This window comes from Equus caballus, chromosome X, assembly GCF_041296265.1.
Source record: "Equus caballus isolate H_3958 breed thoroughbred chromosome X, TB-T2T, whole genome shotgun sequence".
Classification (NCBI taxonomy): domain Eukaryota; kingdom Metazoa; phylum Chordata; class Mammalia; order Perissodactyla; family Equidae; genus Equus; species Equus caballus.
The window spans coordinates 118,650,149-118,672,281 of NC_091715.1; positions in this window are offsets into that span (position 1 = coordinate 118,650,149).

Sequence of the window (22,133 nt, forward strand, 5' to 3'; positions counted from 1 at the left end):
AAAAGACCTCTAGGGCCTCTTTTGATAGGTATTCTCCTATAGGCTATAAAGGTAACTAAGGTCATCTTTATAAAGGAGAAGGAATTAAAGAAAGATATTGCTATTCTTACTGCTGCTATCTCTCAAAGATTTGTACTTCAGTTATGTCTGTCACAGTGAATAACTCATGGAATAAGGGACACAGGTGAGTCTAGAGGGTAGAGTGAGGCCATCCAGACCTCAAATTTTTCAAAGGAAAAAAAGAAGCTTCACTATTATTTTAAACAAAGTTATAGGATTGTTGTAGTACTGTTGCATAGTATTAGTAGATTAAGAAATCCAAGAGAATAGGCATTCTTTATGACTTTGAGGGCTTAATAAGGAGGCAGACCCAGGGTGTCAAGCTATAAGTTTGCAATACAAAATACAGACAAAAACAATGAATTGCTGTTAGTAAATACATTAAATATGTATGTTTAAAATTCTATTGCTTTTACATAAAACTGTGAACCTCCCAGGGAACCCTTCAGTCAATTAAACTATTGACTTGGGTTGGGACCCTGCTAAGCTATGCAGTTCATATATATGAGCAAAATTCAAGTACTGGTTTTCTTTTATTGACAAACACTAAAGACTAATGAACTAAGCGGACCCCCAGTTCAAACAAACATGAAGAATGTCAACATCAGAGGTGTAAACATGTTCCTGATTAATGAATTTAATAATCATTTCCCTCTGGTTCAGGATATTGAGTCAAATCTGGAGTTCATAAAATAATAAGATAGATGTACACAGGGGCCAGCCCGGTGGCACAGTGGTTAAGTTCGCACGTTCTGCTTCGGCGGCCCTGGGTTCTCCGGTTCGGACCCCGGGTGCAGACATGGCACCGCTTGGCAAGTCATGCTGTGGCAGGCATCCCACATATAAAGTAGAGGAAGATAGGCATGGATGTTAGCTCAGGGCCAGTCTTCCTCAGCAAAAAGAGGAGGATTGGCAGCAGATGTTAGCTCAGAGCTAATCTTCCTCAAAAAAAAAGACAGATGTACACAAAATATAAAATCTAGTCTCAGCCCATACATACAAATACAAACACACACAAGAATAGAGGACTTTCAGCAACTTTAATCTGGAACCCGGAAATAGACAAACAAAAAAATAAACCTGAGATAGTTCTCATAAATCCCATACACTAAAGCCCGGATATTTTATTCCATAGAAGAAGTATTGCATTCCTTGCTTATATTCATATATTTATATGTCTATATCAATATATAGATATCTATATATCTTTGTATACAATCAAAATAAACTTACTTATCTCATTCTCCAATCTATAGAAGATTAGAAGCAGCAAATTGGAAGCTACAAGCAAGTAAAGAAAGTTGTCATTTCAGGCCAACATACCATAATGAAAAATGACAGCCATTCTTGTAGCAAGCTAGAGGATAAAATCTCTATGCCAATACCCATGCAGTTAAAAGCACTGCAATTTGGGGCTATTTGGAGTGTGGATGATATATCTCAATAAACACCAAGGACACAATAATGTGTTACATGGCCTGATATTTGGTGGTGATATAGATCCATTTCTTCAGTCATAAAGCAAAGATTTTTTATATTCTGTTAGATTTCATCATCTTGTATACGAATTTGTATAAAATATAATTCATTTCTTGTTGCCTTTCTAAATACTTCAGTTCTTCAGTTCAGTTCAGAGGCAAGTTTAAGTTTTTTGTAAAATTAACATTTTTAGAATATCTCCATTGATGATGCTAGATTAAAAGAAAATTACCATGTGGATATATGCATGAGAGAAGAAACATGGATTCTTAGTATGAGGAAAGAAATATAAATTGGGCTCTTGAATAAAGAAAGAGAAGCAAGGCCATTCCTAGTAGGGTAGGAGGATAGTAGGTTAGAAGGGCCTGGTAAGTATTTTTTGTGGGGTCTTTGGCTGTATAAACAACTTAATTTTAAAACATTTTATAAAATCAATGGGCCCATATGAAGTATAATGATTTATTGATGAATATGAATATTCTAAATAGAATATTGGACAGATAAAGAAGATTTAGAATAATGAGTAGAGAAGAAATACTTTTGTATTTATTTTACAAAAAATGCATGTGAAGAATCTTAGCCTTGTCCAGGCACCGTTTCTTTCTTTTCAGGTACATAAACAACCTCTTTGTGCACTTTATTGTTAAACGTGCCATTCTTAGCTAATTTTATATCTCTCACCATGAAAAAAAAAACATGGCAATACTCATATTATTCACAATACCATGGCTCTTCACTACCAGTTTATTATGAAATAATGTAGATCTTCTTGCCTCTGCAGTTCCCTAATGCCATTTATTTAATGCTGGTTACACTATCATTTATGACACTTCATCATCCATCCTGCCTCTTTTTTTTTTTTTTAAAGATTTTATTTTTTTCCTTTTTCTCCCCAAAGCCCCCCAGTACATAGCTGTATATTCCTCGTTGTGGGTCCTTCTAGTTGTGGCACGTGGGACGCCGCCTCAGCGTGGCCTGATGAGCAGTGCCATGTCCGCGCCCAGGATTCGAACCAATGAAACACTGGGCCGCCTGCAGCGGAGCGCGCGAACTCAACCACTCGGCCACGGGGCCAGGCCCCATCCTGCCTCTTTTGAGCACTGGTTTCTAGTGACTCTCTTGAAAGGCATTTCTGTGCTCTGTTATCATGACCACAAATGCAAGTCTTGCCCTGAGTATGCAAAAAAACGTTAACAATATTTTATTTTCTGGTCATGTTAAATTTATCGCCCTGAAGTTTTATAGTATAAACATAAAAATGCATCTTCCAGCCATGTCTTCTTTTGAACTCTTCAGGCCATAGTCACTACCAAATAAAATGCAGCAGGAAGTTCTGAAAATTCTCCCTCAAAAATATATCCCAAATTTGACCACTCCTGTCCGTCTCAACTTCCACAATCCTAATCCAAGCCACCATCACTTCTCACTTAGGATGCTGGCACTCAATACCCCATAACAGGTTTCCCCAATTCTACTCCTGTTTCTTTATATTCTTTCTTACACAGCAGTCAGAGTAATATTCTCAAAAGAGATTAAGCCACATACTTGCTTAAAAATGTCTAATGACGTCCCATCACGATTTGAATGAGATTCAAATTTTAATATACAAAAGAAAGGCTCTCATGATGTGCCCTTGCCTCCCTCTCTAACTTTGCCCCTCCTCACCCTGCACACTATGCTCCATACATATTTATTGGACACACCACTATAGGGCCTTTGTACTCTCTGTTTCTTCTTCTCCACTCCACAAATCAATCTCTATCATAATCTATTTTATTTTCTTCATAGCACTCATCACTTACTGAAATTATCTTGATTATTAAATTGTTTTTACTTCCTTTCTTTTCCACTAGACGTAAGGATCATGAAAGCAGAAATGTTATCTAGCATGCCCACTGTGGTATTCCCTGTGACTAGTGATAAAGTTGGGGCTAGAACCTAGATCCAAAGACTCAGCCCAGTTCTTCCTTCAAGAGGCTTAAATTCTAGTTAGAGAAACATGAGACACATTAAGAGTGACGCTGTTCACACTCGGTTAGGTACTGATTGTTTGAAATGGATTGAAAGTGATAAAAGATGTTAGAAAATTCTAAAATTAGTATAGCTGGGAGTCTCAAGGGTAGATATTACAGTGAGGGTAGATTAAGTGCCTTCATCTCAGAGAACCAAGGCAAATATAAAAGTTAAAAGTAAAATATACATACGTGGAATCATTATTTTGTATCTGGACAAAATTTGCTCTGTAACAATAACCCAAGCAAAGACCTCTCAAATTTTGATTCTTGCAACATAACATTTCTATTCAGTGCTGTTCTATGTTTTCAGTAAAAAAAAAATCACAACTCGAGTACTTATATTCTGAGCTTTATCAATTTGCAAAAAAACACCACTTCAAAAATAGATTTTCTTCTTCCCACTGGACTCCCAGAAGTGATTGTGAAATAGGGAGTGACCCTGTATAACTTCAGTCTCCAATATGTTACAAATAAAATGCAATCTTAAGTATATCCAAATTTGTGAGAAAGGGCCATGGGACTTTCAGGGAGAAAATGATGTTGTCATTAAAATGCAAACCAGTCCTGTGGTTTGCACCAGTCTGTGCAAAAGACATATGCTGCGAATGCATATGGAATGAGTTATCAGTTGGATTGTGTGGGCTGCTTACAACAGAAGACAGAGTTGTAAAGAACTAACAGAACTTTTTATAAATCTGATCAAGCAAGAAAGACCATAGAAGCAATAGAATAAACTGTTCTAGGGTATATGCAGCCAGAAACAAAGACCCAAAATAAGAGTAGAAAAGATAAAAGAGAGAGAAAAAAAGATTCCTAGGCTCAGACTCAGACTGACAGAGGCAATAACAATGGGAGAGGCTATATACTTGCATTAAGAAAGCTGAATATTATGAGATTTTTCTTGTGATTTGGCTCAAAATATATCAAAGTTTCTCGTGAGGTATTTATGCTGGATTGTATATTCACAAGAATTATGTGTGATGAAAATTTCAAATCTTAGGTGGTAGGAACAATGGATTAACTTGTGATCCTGAAACAAAAAAGGGAATCTATTCTCGAAGCCTTCAGGCTGCTTGGGGTGGTGATTGGGGAGTGAAGTGTGCCATCTCACTGGTCAAAACTGGTATGACTTCCCAAACTAGGACAGCACATGTACTGAGATATTTTTAAACAAACATGTTGGAGTGTTTTATGTGATTTTTAAATATTATATTATAAGCATGCATCATTTTTATAAAGGAGAAAATACTAAACACCAATCATCTTATTACTCAGACATAAGCACTACTAACAATTGGTGTATTTCCTTCCATTCTTTTTATTACTGGTTACCAATATGCCCTGTGTCATCCAATCTGGAGTACAAAATAAGGTCACATCTCTTCTGATATTCAAAGTAATACAAGTCTGAATCTCATCTCACAAATTTCAATCTGTCCTTTTGTTCTCTTAGACATCGCTTTCCCCACTATCCCTCAGAATCCTTACGGTGGGCACGATACTTCCATTGACTACTTGGTCCACATTGAATATAATGAGAGGAAGGTAATTTTCCAAATGGAAAACAAATTGCTATTAAAAAAGGTGGATGAATAGCAAGTGGTCAGTGGGTGGCCAAAACAAATGTGCACTGTATTTCCATGGATTCTCAAAAAAAAGGGACTCTGCATTTCAGGCATTGTGCTTTTAGGGCATCACACTGAGGCTGCAGCTTTCATCTGAAGAACTGAATTGTACAACACAAATAAAACAAATACTAAGCACATTTTTGCCTCTCCTTTGATCTCTTTTGGGGTATATTCTTTCCTTTAAGTATATTTTTCCTCCTCCTGATTATAATTATTTTCTTAAACTACAATTTAAAAGTAAGCTAGGGCTTGAACTAGTGTCCTCTCAGATGTCTTTTCGGAGTCATTAACCACCTTAGTCTGCATTTGGTTTGAACACTCACTCATTTCCATGATGATTTAAAAGAGCAGCTGAAAGGAAGCAGAAAACAGAAAACGACAGATAAAAATCTGTCATCTTAAGCAAGAGTAGGGGTGAGGACAGAAAGCAGGAAAGTAGACTTGCATAAGTATCATTCAGGATATGTGACCCATGATGTTGATGGTAATCAAGGCACTTTACTGGCTGCCACTTCTGCTTATGCTAATGTTACGATTATTGAATTACTACGCTCTGAAGGAAGTAAAGTGGCATTTGTAGGACAGGTGCCAAATCTCCAAATGACGTGATGCATTATGGATGTGTAACAGACTTCTGGCAGGGTTTAGAGCATCTTTGTGTCTAGAATACACACCCAGCTGGTGACCATCTCATATTAATAATTTGGAATTTGGGGTCTTACCAAATCCAGCCAGTCTAGAGCAAAATTGTGAAATCAGTAACATATAGTTGCAAAGTCCACCATCTTTGCTTCCATATATCCATCCTCCCTTGTGGTGTGCCAAAGACCTTAATAACGTCTTCATCATAAGTGGGACTCTTTGCTGTAGTACAATATTGGAACTAAGTATGTCCCACACTCCCAAATTTTCCTCATATCTTTCTCCTCTTACAAATATTTCTATCCAGATTTTATTCTCTTAAGATCCTCCAAGAAAATGGAAGAATGTTGCCATGGCAACATTTTGATAAGGGTGTTTAATATCTAACCCAATCATCTTCAACTATTTCTTAATCTAGGAACAGTTTGCTCAAATAGCATTTTATAGATTTGCTAGTACTGTGAAGTGGACTACCCATGTGGAATTGAGAAATTTTTAGTAATTTTTATGGACTTGGGAGTTTTTCTGATTATAAAAGTAAACACTTGGTCTTTGCAAAAGTAAAAGGGAGTTACAGAAAATATAAAAAAGTAAATAAAGATGGTCCATATCCCATCACTTGAAGGTAGCCACTATTAACGTTTTAGTGTATATTCTTTAAAACTATATAGCTTTGATGGAGAATTTGAAGGTGAAGTTTACATGAACACTATGGAGATTAAGTAACTGAATAATATAAATAAAGCACCTACCATGATACCTCACACACAGAAAACCCTAAATATATGTAACTATAGTTTGTCAATTTCACGTTTTGTGTCTCATTTGATTTCTCATGAAATCGCCCTGATGTAAATGAAGTCAGTAGTGTTATGGACTGAATGTTTGTTTCATCACAAAATTCATATGTTGAAATCCTAACCCCCAACGTGATAGTATTAGGAGGTGGGGCCTTTGGGAGGTGGTTAGGTCATGAGAGTGGAGTCCTCATGAACGAGATGAGTGCCCTTAAAAAAGAGACCCCAGAGGGCTCTCTGGTTCATTCTGCCATATAAGGACACAGTGAGAAAATGGCATCTATGAACCAGGAAGTGAGCCCCAACCTGACACCAAATCTGCTGCTGTCTTGGTCTTGAAGTTCCCAGCCTCCAGAAATGTGAGAAGCAAATATTCACTGTTTAAATCACCCAGTCTATGGTAGTTTTGTTATAGCACTCAGAATGGACTAAAACAAGCAGTGTTAGCATTATTTTTCTCTAGATGATTCTTATTAAAAATAGACATTTCCAGGCCCTGAATACCTAAAGATTTTCAATTCAGTTGCTATGAGTAGGAACCAGGCCTTTTGCATGTGCCAATGTCAACACATTAATCTGGTGCATAGCCAGATTTGAGAACCTTTGCTTTAGAGACAACACTCAACGAACATTCAAAGAGCATGCCCCAAACCCTCTCCTGAGAATATTGACTAAAATTCAAAACAAGTCACTACAAGGTAGGTGTTGATGGTAATTTTGCATCATCTTGATGCACAGCCTTGAGAATTTTTGCCCTACACTCGATATCTTTTTGTCATGTGCCTTTGTCCTTGTATGTGCTCTATTGTCTTCTACCTATGTGTTGTCCCCAATTCATGCTCTTTGTTAGCAGCCTCAGGAGAGAAAATTTGCATTCTTGATGTCTTTATATAGCCCCACATTACTTAGCATAATGTGTTGCACCCAGCCACAGATCAGTCAATATTATTGACTCACCAAATGATGAATTTGAAACAACCAGTCAATACTACATTAGTCCTAAGGGAAAAGAATATGGAATGAACTTGTTTCAAGCAACCTCTATTTGTCCATTGTTGTTGGAACAACCACTTCCCTCTGGGTAGAGTGAAGAAGAGCTATCTCCATTCTTTATCAGATTTGTCCTTCTCTAGCCCCTCCTGACTATAGTCCACATGTCTTTGGCTGACATTTTTTTTTAACTAGCATAATGTGAGTTATTGCAAAAGTTCACAGAAATAGGCCTAAAAAATTAATCTAGCCTATCTTTAGTAGGCCTCTGGTTAACTCACCCACAGAAGTTCTTTTACTACTCTCTTCTAGAAGCTCTGAAATGATGGGATATCCAGAACTATCTAAAGCTGCCAATTCTTATACTGTAGTTGTTATTAGTGTGGTCTCCAGAATCAGACTGCCTGGAGTAAAATGTATGCTCTGACACTCACTGTCTGTTTAACCTGAGGTAAGGTTTTTACCTTCTCTATGCATCAATTTTCTCATCTGTTAAAAAAAAAAAAGTGGAGGCATAATATCAATATCCATAGTTCGTAAAGAACTTAGCATTTTGACTGACACATGATAAGCCCTCTGCAAGTGTTAAGGAAGGGTAGTGTTATTATTGGCAGTGGCAGAACTGTGAGAAATATGCTAGTGTCAGGACCATGGGAGCCAAGAAATCACATACTGCTATTCCAACAACACAGGTCAGAGTGAGAAACAGGTACTGAATCTGGGACACCAACAGTCCAAGCACTGAAGGGGGAACCTGGTAGAGAGGTGAGGGTCTGACTTTGCCATGAGGTTCTTACATACTTTCAGCAAGGATCCACTGTTGCAAGCAGTAAATAATTACTCCTGGCTAGATGGAAGAATGAGAATCACAGTCTAACATCAGTGTTTCCTTCTCAAGATGTGTTGTGAGAAATTCTGGATTGCTGGTGCTTAACTGATAAAAAGCACTTCTTGAATTTACTTGATTTTTTCACCTCCAAAGTAGGAAATTGATACATTAAGTAGCCAATTAGCTCTCCCTGTGTGGATGTGACAGGAGAGACGTAGGCTATAATAAACCAGTAGCGGCCTTTCTTGGTAGAATTGTAGAGACTGTATCAACTCCACCACTGTCCTCGGTCAATGCCACTATGCACCATCTCTGCTGACAACTCTGTTACACAGTCTGAAAGGAGTAGAGGTGGCAGCAGATAATGTCAACCACGAATCTTCCCAGTTGCATCCTTACACTTTCCACAACACAAACAGATCTCCCCTCCCTCCACCTTTGAAAGCATCCTTAAGAATAATGTGTTAACTATCATTATTGTGGTAATCATTTTGCAATATATACATATATCAAGTTATCACATTGTATATCTTAAACAATGTTATATGTCAATTATATCTCAATAAAGTTAGAAAAAAAGAGCTATATTGTAGGTAGTCAATGAGGCTTTCAGCTTCAAGGACTGCTTTTCCCTTCACGCTGCACCAAAATCTACTTTTCAGTAAAAATTTTGGAAGGTACATTTTCTCCCTTCCTTACTCAGGAAGAAAAAATATTGAATAACATTGTAAATGTTGGAAACCACAGTCCTGAAACATGAGTCTCTTGTCCTGTGTAGCAAACCTTTGTAACCCCGACCACTTATTGTTGTCTATGCTACAGTTCCAGAATCACAGCCCAGGAAGAGTTCTGGCCAACTACATCATCTTTCTACTAAGCAGAGCATCTTATCTTTGCCTCTCTTTCTGCCCTAGTAATGTGTGTTAGACTAGACACTGCACACCTCTCCCCAGGTAAAGACACTGGGAGCCTTGCAGCTCCATTAATAATTTATCCTCATCCTACTTCTCTCCCACTCCTTTCCTCATTGCCGCCAATGTACACTATAAATTCTTTTCTCCGTGATGTTACTTATGCTGTTTCCTCCCACTGAGATGCACTCCCTCCTCCTCCCTGCCTCTTCAAGTTCTACTCATCTTTCAACACCCAGCTCAACTTCTTTCTCACTAATTAAGCCTCTTCTCCTGGTTCCAGCACACACTGGCACAGTGGTCTTAATCTCCTCTGAGTTTATATAATAGTGTAAATCAGTCACTAAGCCAAGTGTTTCTTATTTTATAAAAAAATGTATGTATGTTACCAATGGTAATGTTATATATATAACTCTGGTCTTCCTGCATGAGTTAAAAAATGTGGAGCGCAATTTTGTATTTCCCACAGCATTTTGTACAGATGCTCTAAATATATATAAAGGCTCATAATCCCCTAGGATCCCCAATTATTCATATCCAGATTATCTCTATCTAGTACCTATTTTATAGTCTGATTTCTTCTCCTAATAAATATCTAACTCTCATTTTCCTCTCAAGTTTTAAAAACAGGGCAAAATACAAAAGAAGGGAAAAAAGTAGTATTACATTCAAGACAATTAAAAGGAAAAAAGAAACAAAGGAATAGAAAAGAAAAACAATTTGCCAACATTCCCTACTATCACTTATGGCAGCAAAACTGATTCTAGATCACATTTATTCGTCTTGTGATTAAATTCTAATGCATCTGTTGTTATGATTGTGTTTGCCTGACAAAATGAGATAAAAAGTAATGAATAGCAGCTATTAAGAGCTTTTCAGGGGCCTGCCCCGTGGCTGAGTGTTAAGTTTACGCGCTCTGCTTCAGTGGCCCAGGGTTTCGCCAGTTCAGATCCTGGGCGGGGACATGGCACCACTCATCAGGCCATGCTGAGGCGGCATCCCACATGCCGCAACTAGAAGAACCCACAACTAAAATATACAACTATGTACTGGGGGGATTCGGGGAGAAAAAGCAGAAAAAAAAAAAAAGAACATTGGCAACAGTTGTTAGCTCAGTTGCCAATCTTTAAAAAAAAAAAAAAAAAGAAAGAAAAGAGCTTTCCAGACTCTGTTCTATATAAATTTAATTCTCTAAGCAAAAATTCTATGAAGGGGATTGTATTCCCATTTTATCGACAAGGAAAGTGAGACGCAGAAAGGTTAAGCAACTTACTCTTATTTGCAGTAAATAGGTTACACAGCCAGAATTTGAACCCTGATCTGGCTTTATTCCAGTGCCCTTATTTACAACCATTATGCTATGTGGGCTCTCTGTTTCTCTGGGCTGGCTGAGGGCTCAAGTGAAGAGATATACTCTCTGTATCTAATCAGAGTGGGGGAAGGCAGGATCTTAACGGGGTTATGTGATGCCAATGTATTTAATACTACAGGTAAAATTTACTGGAGATGAGTTATCACTGTATGACATAAAATTATTGACTTTGAAGTCAGATATGCTAGTTTATAGTTCCTGACTCTGCCACTAATTAGCTGTGTGACAGTAGGCAAGTCATTTAAACTCTTTTAGCCTTAGTTTTTGTTCTCATCTGAAAAGTAAGGGGTTTGAAGCAGATGATCTCTAAGGTTTCTTCTAACTGTAACATTCTGTGAATTAAATATCAAAATTATTATTCTGAAATAACAGACAGTTGCTTAAGCATCCACAATTAAACTAACCAAAGGAAAAATCTGGCTCAATAGATTTAAATATACATGTTAAGCTAAATTTAGTGTTTCAGCACCCACAGACAATTTTGTCTTGCAAGTTATTACAGAAATCAGTGTGAATGGTAAAGTTTTCCTAACTTAAAGAGGAAAGTGTGTTGTTATAATGTCACCAAAAAAATCCAGCAGTTTAAAAGGCCAGAAATGTTATAGGAATCCACATTTGTATCTTGAGTAAGTGAGGTTATGGTATAGAAAGTAGAGTATCTCTACGTGTCTCAGAAGTGTGAGCTGAGAACTCTTCATGAATAAAACATTAGAATGTAATGTGCACTCTAGTCTTTCACCTTTCCTCAACCTCCTGATTCAAGAAAAGCATTTTGTCTAACCTTCCCTGTGTTGATTCTGGATGTTTATCTGCACTTATCTTGTCTGAGCATTTACACTCTAAGCTTCTGGGGACAAAGCTTTACAGAAAGAAAAAATAATTTATAGCCAGATTTATAGCCAGATGCCTTAAGATATGATTTAATGTGACTTCTTTTGTAGCTTGATACCCACAGTAAACCTAAATCACACTGTTTTTTCAGTGGTAAAAATATGAAATCACAATGTTTTGTTAACCACCAACCTAATATTTGATAGGAATAAAATGAAGATTGTGGCTCCATTGATAGGAAGAATAACTCCATCTATCTGCATTTCAATTCATAATTGATTAGGAGTTGTTACCACTACTCAACACCTTTCATTTTAAAGGATCTCAGGTTGAAATTTGTGAATGACAGAAAATTCTAATTGGGAATTTCATAAAATGTGAATAATATCTGACATACAAACTTGTGTGGGAAGGGAGCCACGCAACAGATAGACTGTTGCTGCCCCACTCCCTTGGTGCCTCATTTAAATCCAAGTTCTCAATGTGTTTAAGGGTGAGATGTTTATGATTGTGTGTGTATGTGTGTGTATGAAAGTAAAAGAAGGGAAGAATAAGGAGAAGGAGAAGGATAGGATGAAGGGGAGAGAGACAGAGACAGAGAGATGGAGAGAGACAGAGACAGGGAACCAAAGAATATCATAAATTAGATTCTGTTGCAAAGCATGTTTAACATCATATTCAGCTTTGCAGACTGTGACAATTACATACTGTCTTTTGATTTACCCCATACCCATTTACTCCACTTCCTTCCTAAAATATTTTGTTTGTTAAAAAATGCCTAGGCCCAGGAAATAAATAATAATAGATCTAAGCCTGTTATGGCAATCCAGTTCCCCTTTCCCAGTGAATGGACTAGTCGGAGACATATGATGCAATTCTAGCTAATGGAATTCAAAAAGAAGTCTGCTGAGAGCTTCTGGAAAAGATTTTCTTCCCCTAGATTCTCCCAGCAAGCTTAGATCTATCATGATTCATCTCCTGGTACTCGGCATATTTTAGCTTTAACGAAATCCAGGCTTTTGTTTTTCTGTGTTCCTTCCTCTTTCGAACATTCTCATATAACGACATGATGCTTGGCGCTATTTCAGTCACATAGTGACTGCAAGGGAAGGGCAAAAATAATTCCAGAGATGCCTATCCTGTGCCCTGACATCATAATTCTGTTTAATTAATCCTAGCACCAACCACCTCCCCATTTCTCCTTTAGAGAAAACTAAATGTTCTTATGGTGTAAGTCATTGTTAGTCCGTTTTTCTGTTACTTGTAGCCATAAACATCCTTAATACAGGAAGCTGCCCAGAAATGTGAACTACCTCTCAATAGTTGGAATAAAATCAAATGGCCAATAATTATCATGTTGGAGAACACATAAACTTCCAAATCTGGCTCTCCTTCATGATTCATGTCATATTTCAGCTTGACCTTAAAGTGTTCCCACTCTTGGTGATGCTGTCCTCTGTCTTTCCAGACCATCCCAATGTACTGACCACACACTGTGGCACTTGGCTATATAGTGATTTGTGTTCTCTATTTCTATCTTCTAAATTCATATCGTCTCTCCAACAAGGTTATAAACGCCTTGAGGGCAGTGTTTGGCTCTTATAACCAACACAACACCTAGGATTGTGCTCCTTCTACTTGGTGAATTGAATTGTAGCCCTCTTCTCCATCCTGCTTGTGCAAGACACTCTGAGACTCAATTTTTCCCTTCAAGATATATGCTGGTAGGAACATTATCCTTTTCATCAGATTCTGGAGGAAGAGTCTTCTGTTCCATTCCCCATTCCCCAGTGTAGCTTCTTGCAAGTAGGTGTTAAATGAATAACACTATTACAGTAAATGGCAGTATTTTTATTCTCATAGGCCTCTGCTTTGCCAAAGTCAATCTTTCATTTATGTAACTCATGTCATTTTTGTTCACGATGGCCCAAGCAACTTGAGAATGTAAAAGAAGAGAGGCATATCAGTGGATATTTTCATGATCCAAGCAATGGCATAGCTACTATGAGTCAATTTAAAAGCCTTGACTAAATTCACCAGTGTTACTATTATTCCAACTAATAGCAGAGCCTTGAGGATTTTGGAGACACTCAAAACCTTTTGAATATTTGTTTTTACTTTTCTTTGGCCTTAGGTCATAAGTTAATTATGCAATTGCGCAGTTGCTAAAATGAGCAACACATACGCAATCACATTGCTTCTATAGATTGTGCAACATTCTGAATTTAAGGAAACGCGAAGTCAGAATCAAGCATTTTTAGAGTCATAGAAACTTTGTTTCCCTAAAAACATCTTTTTTGCAGCTATATTGATGACCCAAAATCCACATCTTCAACTGAAACTCTGGATTTTTGGCATCCCACAAATGTAGATGTCCTTGTCTTCTATTCCTCTTACTGTAAACCAGGTACATGTTTTCTCCCAAAATTATCAACAATCTAAAATGGATTCATTTGAGAAATGATGTATCATTCTCACCAATGGATGGCTTGAGTCCATGATTTCCAAAAGGCCTTCATTTTACTTTTGATTCTTTCCTATCCATTCCATTCCTTTCACTGTGATTATTATATTTTATATGAAAGAGTCAAAGATAATGTCTTTCTTTGAGAAATTCTAAGATGAACATCAGGAAAAACAGGCAATTAAAATTTTAGCACAATTCAATTCCAAAGCACTTTAAACAACAGTGCTAAATTTACTATAGAAAAGCAAATGTTTGTCTTAAATATGGTTTAATCCTCTTTTCCAGGAAGTTTACGTAACAAAAAATACAGCTGGAGGCTACAGTGACCCATTTATAACCATAGTTGGGTTTGTTACCAGGGAACCTGTCAAAATCAGCTTAGCTTGTTTGAAGGCTCATTCTGGCTCTATGTGCCATTCTTCTCATTTGATTTTAGGAGCTCCAACTGGTTTAGTGACGCCAGCTAGGGGAAATAGTTTTCTTTGACTTTGCCAACTCGGCAGAACTGGAGTAAATGGAGTAGATGGCTATCCACATGTTATGATGTTTCAAGGGTTACTGATTTTTCTCTTCCTCTCCCTGATGCTCTCTTTACTGTGATGGCTTTGGATTCTCTCCTCAAAGTCATCACTTTGTGATAAAACAAAACCTACAGCAAGTTGCATATATCATATAAATATATCTTTCTCTTAGGAAATGAGCCAATGTATTAGATTGATTATGCCTGACTAGCAGAAAGGAAAAGTGAGAAACTCAAATGTCAGCACTCACCCAAACCTTAGGCAGCCACACTTTGCTCCCTGCTTAAGAAGAGGCAGGGCTGGAGTCAAAATAACCATGACTGATATTGCTCTCATCTTTGTTCTTCAGAATTTGGCACCATTACACTCCTTGCTTATGATTCATTTCCTTACTTATTAAACAGGGTCATCCAACGACATCCTGCTGTATTAGTTTTCCATTGTATTAGTTTTCTGTTAGTTTTCTATTTATAAATTACCACAAATTTACAGGCTCAAAACAACACCCATTTATTAGCTCACAGTTCTGTAGGTCAGAAGTTCAGGACGGCTTGACTGGGTTCTCTATTCTGAGTCTCACTGAAATCAAGGTGTGTTGGCAAGAATGGGCTCTTGTCTGGAGTATATGGGAAAGAACTCACTTCCAAGCTCATTTAGATTGTTGGCAGAATTCAGTTCCTTGTGGTTGTAGGACTGAGATTTCCCCTTCCTTGAAGACTATTGGATGGGGTCACTCCAAGCTATTTCCAATGCTTTCATTCAAAGCATCAATGCTTTACTTTCAAAGCCAGCAGCAGCATGTACTTGGAAACTCTCTGACTTCCTCTTCTGTTACCAGCCTGAGAAAACTCTACTTTTAAAGGAAGGGAATCATGTGAATAGATTAGACACATACAGATAATTTCCCTTTTGCTATATAATGTGAGATAATCAAGGAGGTAACACCAGGAAACTCTTATTCATTGCTGAGGAGAACGTAAAATGATACAGTGACTTTGGAAAGCTGCTTAGCAGTTTTCTACAAAGCTAAACATAGACTTTACCATTTGATTCAATAATCATACTCCTAGGTATTTATCCAACTTATTTGAAAACTTATATCCACAGAAAACCTCTACATGAATGTTTATAGCAGGTTTATTAATAATTCCCAAAACCTGAAAGAAACTAAGATGTACTTCAATAAGTGAGTGGATAAGCCAACTGTGGTATATCCATACAATGGAATACTATTTTGTTATGAACAGGAATGTACTATCAATCCACACAACAATATGGATGAACCTTAGATGCATATTGTTAAGTAAAAGAAACCAGTCTGAAAAGGCCTCATACTGTATAATTCCATTTGCACGACATTCTGGGCACTAAATAGATCAGTGGTCATCAGGGCTTTATGTAGGAGGGAGGGTTAAATAGTTGAAGCATAAGAAACTTTTCAAGGTGTTGAAATTTTGATACTGTAATGGTGGATAAATGATACCATGCATTTGTTGAAACCCATAGAACTTTACAACACAAAGAGTGGACAATACAAATTAAAAAAATAATTTAAGAGGTCAAGGGATACAAGGAAGGAGTATGCACAATGATAAGAGAATCTAACTGTATTACAAATATGACATAACCTTACTGAAGCGAGTGGAGGGAAAAGTACTGACAAAGTTACAAAAAAGTAACTTTGAAAATGAGTGAAGTCTCTAAGACCAAAAGCAAAAGGAACTGTACATAAGCACAGTACTCTAGTTAGTAGAGTTTTGTCCCATGTAAAGATTAGCAATTCTGCTAATGCTATACATATACGTTGGGATTGAACAATTAAGTAAATGGATGGTGGATAGTGGGAGCCAGGTTTTTCACTGTTGTTGTAGGAGTTTACAGATAAGCAATAAGAGGAAACTAGAATGATGCATGTGATAATGGATTAGAGTTGGAGACATCAATATGAGCTCACATTTAGTTTAACATAGATAAAGATGGTTACACATAAAAATATTTAGTCATGTGTATATATTCAGTACAGTGTACACACATTTATTTCCTTGCACTGTTAGCTAAGAGGACCTATAAGCAATTAACCCCAGTGGCAATGAGCATACCTAGCATCAATATTTTGGTTTCTGTGGAAATAAGTAAAGACAAACCAAATGAGAACTAGCAAAGGTTATTTATTAAGAACTTGGTAGGGAGTCAGCCCCCATCACTTGCATTTTGGCAGAGACTCGAAGGCAGAAGAGTGGGAAAGCTTTATAGTGAAAAAAAGGGAAGTCTTCAGCTACGCCCTGATTGGAGGCTGTTGGCATGGGGAAGCTACATGCAAGCAGGCTAACTATAAGTGGGGTAACCTATGTGATTAGTTAGGGGCGCATAGTGATAGTTGGCCCTCTACGGATGGTTCTAAGTTGGAAAAGGGGACAGAAATTAGGGAAGTTGTCAGTTATTAATCAAGTCCTCAAAATTTTGGGCCAATTGTTAAAGGGTTTATTATTTGGCTTCCTGAGCTGGTTGCTAGAGATAGTGGTCTGACTTCCTACAAGTGTGACTTGTAGATAGCAGGCTGGCTTCCTGGGCTGGTTACTGTAGATAACGGTAGGTTTTTGGGGCTATTTGCTACAGATTTTGGGTCGTTGTTCCATTTTTTATATATGACCTGGGTATCATATCTTTGTATATTAAGTCTTTCATTTTTAATACCATTCTATAATAAAAGGAATTAGAGCTCCTTGGAAAAATGACTGATTACAGGACTGAGACAAGAAATACACAAAGTGAACCTGGGGCAGAAAGTAAAGGAGTGAAAATTATCATCGGCATCAGCATCCCATAATAATGGTAGTATGTCAAAGGAACACAGGAGCCAACTATAGGAGCTCCAAATGGCTAAAGTTGAAACAATTTGATAAACAAAACAAATATTTGATAGAAGTAAAAACAAGCATTGGGTTATAACTCAAAATATAAAATAGATATCCATGAGTCTATACTGATATAAATAAATGGTTGAATAAATAAACAGTGGGGAGAGTAGATAAATCTTCTATGCAAAATTCCAAATGATTTGTGTATATACTCTTTCCCAAGGAAATGGAGCATAATTCCCCACTCCTCAAGTGTGGGCTGCACATAGTGACTTCCTTCCAAAGATTATAGTATGGAAGGGGGCAGGGGGAGGAGAAAAACTTTACAATGGAGAAATCTGACAAATACTACTTCAGCTAGCTGATCAAGATTGATATCAAGAATCATAAATAATGTTGATAATATGTACCCTTGATATGATGTGATGAGAATAGCACTTTACCTCTCTGGTTTCTATCCCAAAAACATATAATCTCAGTCTAACCACAAGAAAAACATTGGAGGGGCCGGCTCAGTGGCGCAGAGGTTAAGTTTGCACATTCCGCTTCTGGGTGGCCTGGGGTTTGCCGGTTCAGATCCCGGATGCGGACAGGGCACCGCTTGGCACGCCATGCTGGGTAGGCGTCCCACATATAAAGCAGAGGAAGATGGGCACGGATGTTAGCTTAGGGCCAGGCTTCCTCAGCAAAAAAGAGGAGGAGCGGCAGAAATTAGCTCAGGGCTAATCTTCCTCAAAAAAAAAAAAGAAAGAAAGAAAAACATTGGACAAATATCAATTAAGGGAATTCTACAAAGTACCTGACCAGTATTTCTAAAAACCGTCAAGGTCATCAAAAGCAAGTAAAGTCTGAGAAACTGTCACAACCAAGAGGAGCCTAAGGAGACATGATAACTAAATGTAATGTGAGATACTGTATAGGAGCCTGCAAGGGGAAAAGGGACATAGGTAAAACTAAGAAATCGTGAATGAAATAAGGACTTTAGGTAATAATAATGTATCAATATTGGTTAATCAGTTATGATAAATGTACTATACTAATGTGAGATGTTAACAATAGGGGAAACTGGATATGGGATATATGAAATCTCATTGTACTGTCTTTACAACTATTCTGTAAGTCTAAGGCTATTCTAAAATAAAAAGTTTATTTAAAAAATACACTGTGGGCTCTACTGTGAGGACAAACAAAACAGCCTGCTGGGATCCCAAATGCTTCCTCTGATTTAACATGATCACTGAGAAAGAAGAAACTCTGTTGGATTCCTTCAGGGTCAGCAGAAGCTTAGATATTACAGAGTGGGTACTCCTGAATACGTGAGACAGAGGAGATGAGTAAAATCCTTTGGGAGGGGCCCCACTCACTGAGGTGAGACAGAACAGTATACATTGACCTTAAGACGGGAGAGGGGAGAGAAAGGGTATTTTAGTACAGTAATACAGTTCAGCAGACTACTTCTAGAGCAGCCCAAATGTGAAAGGAATCTGCCTTTGGGGCCTTGTGGAATGCATTATGTGGGTGCTGGTCAATGGAGAATTGCAGGGAACTGCATCTGGCAGAATGCACTTTGAGCTTTGCAAACAGAAATAAAGGATAATAGCTTTCTAATTAAAATGGCACAGTATGCAAGAAGATAAACCTGAAGAAGACCATTCCCACATTGGTATTAACTGAGCAAAAATATAGTCTGCCTTGACTGATAACTTGGGGATAAAAAAGATAACCTAGGATAAATTATTTTTGTGAACCAGAAAGAATGCACAGTTCTTATGAAATTATTTTTTCTGGTATACACTCAGAATAAGTGCCTAGTCGGGAAACAGACTCAGTGAGGAGCGTAAGGAGAGACCTGGCACAGGAAAATTAATCATCTTCACCTTTTGGGGATTAAGTCCTCCTTAGAGAAATCAGTCTCATAAAACATGATCTAGTGGAAAGCCCGGCATAAACCTCTGGTCTGATCTTTTTGTTTCCACTCTGGGCTGATGGCCAGATTGTTTTAAATCAATTGACTATGGACTCAAGTGGAATTGGGCTTGTGGGTTGTTTGAGACCAATAGGCAGTGTTTTATTAATCATAATTAAGGGTACATTTGTATAGTGCTTTATAGTTGTCTCTTTTTGGAGAAAAAGTACATTTCATATACATTTTTTCACTTTGATTTTGATCCTTACAATTGTAAGATGTAGAAAGCAACTTTCAGGATGTTCGTTACAAAAAGACAAGAAAACTGAGAAAGAGAGATTAGTAATTAAAGATGATACAAACAAGAAAATTATAAACACTGTCTTTGACTGAGGTTTCTTGACTCTCGGCCCAGGGCTCTTTTCCCTTTGCCATGCTTCCTCTTATACATGGCCTAGGACCTGAACCTGACAGGCTTCGCCCACTTGCCAAGCTACCTTAAAGTCTCAGAGAAAAGATTTGGGGTAAGCACACAATGCAGCCAGCAGTGATCCTTTATGTAATTGGAACTGAAATAGGAAGGAAATCATCTAGGCTATAGGGATGAAATGACACCTGATTCTTTCCTGCTGTCAGCACTACCCGTTACTTGAAGATGCTCACAGCATCTCTGTCTATTGAGGCCACTTTGGGGGCAATTGGCTGATGATTTGTCACAAAGGCCTGGATAAGATGCACTTTCAACCAGAAATATCAGTGATATAAGGACTTTTTTTTTTTGGCATTGTCACAGCCATGGCAGAGTTGCAGCATAAGCTAAGCCATGTCTTAGACTCCAAATCAGGAGATTTGGCATCAGGAAGGTTTAGCCAACCCAGGATATTCAGTTCAGCATTTGAGTGTTTGATCAACTAGATACCAATGATCTGGCTCTCAGGATATTCTTGAACTTTTGCTTAATTTATTCCCATCCTTTAAAGGGACATTTAGTATCATGGAAGGTAAGGGATAAGGAGATGGTAAGGGGAGGTGCAGCCCCTGTAACTGGAGGTAGCAAAAATTATCCCAATTACCAATTGGCTCCAGACCTCTTCTTTCCTCTGTCCAATGCGGGAGAAAATCTAGACATTCAAGTCAGTGATGATGTGGGGAATGAGAGCTGAATACAATAGAAAAGCAGCGACATCAGCCCGAGTACTTAGAGTAAAACAACGTTTGGAAAGGAAGCCCAAGTCTGGAGTGATCTCAAGTCTTATTTTATTGTTGTTGTTGTTTAAGTATTTAGTTCCACATACTTTTAATGTCTAATGTGGACACCACAGATAACAAGGCTATGTGTAATTACCCAAATGATTTGACCTACTTAAAACAAACTACAATAAAAAGGAGATAGTTGAATACCGACATACACGGATTTTTAAGTTTTTAACCAATTGTCTCAGCATCATGTATGATAGCCAACATGGTAATAAATTTAAAACTCATGTGGCTCTGGCTGGTAGAATTGTGGGTGATTTTTAAAAATATTTTTTTGTTATTTGTATCTTCTAATTTTGGTAAATTAAAATATATTGCTTACATAACTTTTTTAAATGTAAAAAATAATGTGCCACCATATTATCAAATTATAGATCAGAAGATTTTGAAAGCATTAAAGGCCCTAAAAATATCCTCTGCTTCATCCTCCTACCTTTAGGCAGCGCTGAGTCAAATTTACTAGCATGGTAGCCCTTGGGCTTACAAAGTATTTCATTGTTTAAACCCCTTTATTTTACCAATGAGACAACAAAGACCCAGGGCAGATAAATACTTTGCTCCCAGGCACATAGGTAGTTGATAGCAGAGACTAAGAAGGTTAATGTAAACTTGATACCACCACCATTTTATTTTTTTCCTACTTTCCCTGCCTCTGCAAACCACTTACCACCACCTTCCTTCCTATGACTCCACCTTCCTCAGGGTATATGTTTGATGAATTCTTCTATAGACAAGTGGTTTGAAAATGATATAGCCGTGAGAGCACACTGTTTGGAAAATGTTCTATGTATCAGCCCCATCCATATACATAAGCAGCTTACATCACATGTTGTACAGACAAAGGCACCCCTCCCCTCCAAAGAACACTGACTGAAAAATTACCCACATCATTCTGTCACAGTGCCTGAAATCCTCATCCTGTCACGCTTGTAGAGCCATAGATGCAATACTCAATCAGTCATTTATAAGGAGTTTATTGAAAACAAACTATATGAAAGGAACTAGTTGTAGGATATGGGGATACAGAGATGAACAAGCCCTGACCCTTCCCCTTAAGGAGCTGGTAAAACAGCTGTGAAGAAAAGCAAATAAACAGACTATTAAGAATTGTAATAGAGAAATAGATCCTGTGAGAATGCAGAGTAAAGGCACCTAACTCAGTAGGATATACGCAGGGAAGACTTCTTGGAGGAATTGACATCTATGCTATATGTTAAAGGATAAATAGGAAAATAAAGTGGGTAGAATTGAGAGAGGCATCCTTAGCAGAGGAAATGTGTAAAGGTTCAGACACGTTAGAGCACACAGTTCATTGAGGAACTGAAAATAGTTCAGCATATCTAAGGAAGTGCATGACATATTGGAGTAGTGAGAGATGAGGATGGAAAGGTAAACAGGGATCAAGTAATAAAGGGCCTGTGGACCATGCTAAGGAGTTTGGACTCTCTCTAAAGCTACCTATAGTCACTGAATGATTTTAAATAGGAGGATGTATTAGAATTGGGTTCATAGCATTATATTATCTGGAAGGGCCTCCATATTAGCATGAGTGATTACTAGCCAGGACCTG